We start from the raw sequence: 2412 nt of genomic DNA on the forward strand, positions 1-2412 counted from the left end.
AGCTATCCCCAAGGATATGCAGGGCGTTGCTATAGCAACAGAATCTGCCTCCCAGCACCACAAGAGAAGCTATGAATAAAAGATGGTGTTCTAAGGACAACAGAATAGAAGAGGTTGTTTCGATCTCTCTAATACCTGAAATTTGCTGTTATTTTGTTAAATGCAAAATAAAAATCTTGGGTAAAGACCCAGTTCACTAAAAGGATGAATTTCTATATTGTACTTCAGATGTCATGGGGAAAAATACATGCTGAATAGAATCGGCCCATGGTAGAAAGACCAGGGAAGGGCCAAAATATTTGATTTACGTTTTTTTGTTTAGTTTTATACTTCAGATAAAAGAACTCAAAGACAAAGATATTACTTTGACATACAAAAAGTGGGACTATTTTAAATTCTGATCCAAAATAGTCTTCTGGTTCTATGCTTAAACATAAGCACATTTTACATAAATGATAAGGCAAAACAAAATGCTCTAATTTCAGCTTGCATTGTCTATTCTGAATCCAGTTACTTCATGTATACCTACTTTGGTCATTGAGTTCTAGTTCCTAAAAGCTTCACTGTAACTGCCTATCTACCTACCAACCGAGCTAGGTTTATGATACTGGATATTTTAGGACCCAAACTTTAAGATGATAGCTAAAGATTTCTGATGATACAGAAATGAATGAACTTTTAATCTCCCTCTTTATACACACACACACACACACACACACACACCTTCCCACATGTATCTTTATATCAAGTTTAGTTTTTCAAAAACATATTTTTTGTTGTGTGAAGTTATTGGTAAACTTATTCAGAGATGAGGTAAAGAACTTACCCTTCTGCAAGTGCTTATTTTCAATGTACTGAGAGCTAAATGAAATTATTGTCAGAGAAATGACTATCAGAGCAAAGCAATTGCTATGGACTGAATTGTGTCCCTCATCCCCCTGCATATGTTGAAGCCCTAGACCCAGATGTGACTGTATTTGGAGATAGGACCTTTATGGAAGTAATTAAGGTTAAATGAGGTCATAGTAATATGACCTTGATCTGATAGGATTAGTGTACCTATAAGAAGATAGAGACCAGAGCTTTCTCTCTCTCTCCCTGTGTGTGCACACACCAAGGAAAGGCCATGTGATCACACAGGAAAAAGAAAGCTTCACCAGAAACCAATCATGCTGGTACTCTGATCTCAGAATTCTGCCTTCAGATCTGTGACAAGAATGAATTATTGTTGTTTAAGCAATTTGGTCTATGGCATTTTGTTATGGCAACCCAAGATAACTAATACAGGGATTAAACATTTGGTATGATTATTTCCTTAATTTTCTTTCAGAGTCAAAATAAATAAACTAGTACACAAAAAACTAAACAGCACACTAAAATTTTAATAATGGGTGGGAGGAGCATAGGTGATTCTTTTTTCTCCTTACTTTTCCACTTACTTTCTATATTTTGTTTAATAAGCATCCATCACTTTCACAATGAAAAACAATAAAAATTTAAAAATACTAGGTATTAGAAGAATCTGTAAAAATCCTCTCTCCTTTCAAGAAGAATCTTATGGGGTTTATAGTAAGAGACACTGACTAGTACAATAAAGCTAGACAAGCCAGGAATTAGAAATCTAAAAGCATACAAAGAAGAAGGAAGTAAATACTCTGACCATGAGATTTAATATAGTTATGGTAACGGAACCTTAAGTTTAGCTCTGAGTTTCCTGGTAGTAAGTAAAGAAATAGTGGATTAGAAAATTCTCAGTATCTTATCTAAAGAAAGTATACTAGCACTTTGTGAAAGAACATTTTTCCTTCATAAACTGCTAAAAAATCTTGTCATGGTATGTTCTTATTTGTATAAAACATGAAAAGAATATTTTTAGATGCTTGTAAATAAAAAAAAATGTCTGGAAGCTACCTGGGACACTATTGACGGTAATACAAAGTTATCAGACACTTTTGTTGCTTGGCACACTTTCCTCTTCTTTAGATGACAATATCCTTCTCCCTGAAGGGAATTACTCCTCTTCCGTTTCAGTCATGGAGTTTCTGGGTGCTGCCAACCACAGTGTTCTCTTGACCTAAATCAAGACAACCAGAGTATGTCCCAGGGATTTTTTTTACAGGAGAAAAAAAAAATTCCCTCTTCCTATTGGATGACAGTGATGCAAAGATAAGATCCCTGTCACCTGAAGCCCTGTCCTTCGCTACCTGAGAAAACTAAGAGGATAACTATGACATGCATGTAGAAACATAGGCAAGAATTTCACACCCCAGGTCCATTCTCTGGGGCCCTTGGTACTGCCCTGATTTTCAGGGTGGTTGTTCTGGTTCCTTGTCCTGCTCTGGTGGCCTTCAAATTCCTCCCTTGCACTGAACTTCCTTTAAACTATAGGTCTGTCACTTGCAATGGAGAGAA

Source organism: Canis lupus, chromosome 9 (assembly GCF_048164855.1).
Source record: "Canis lupus baileyi chromosome 9, mCanLup2.hap1, whole genome shotgun sequence".
NCBI lineage: Eukaryota > Metazoa > Chordata > Mammalia > Carnivora > Canidae > Canis > Canis lupus.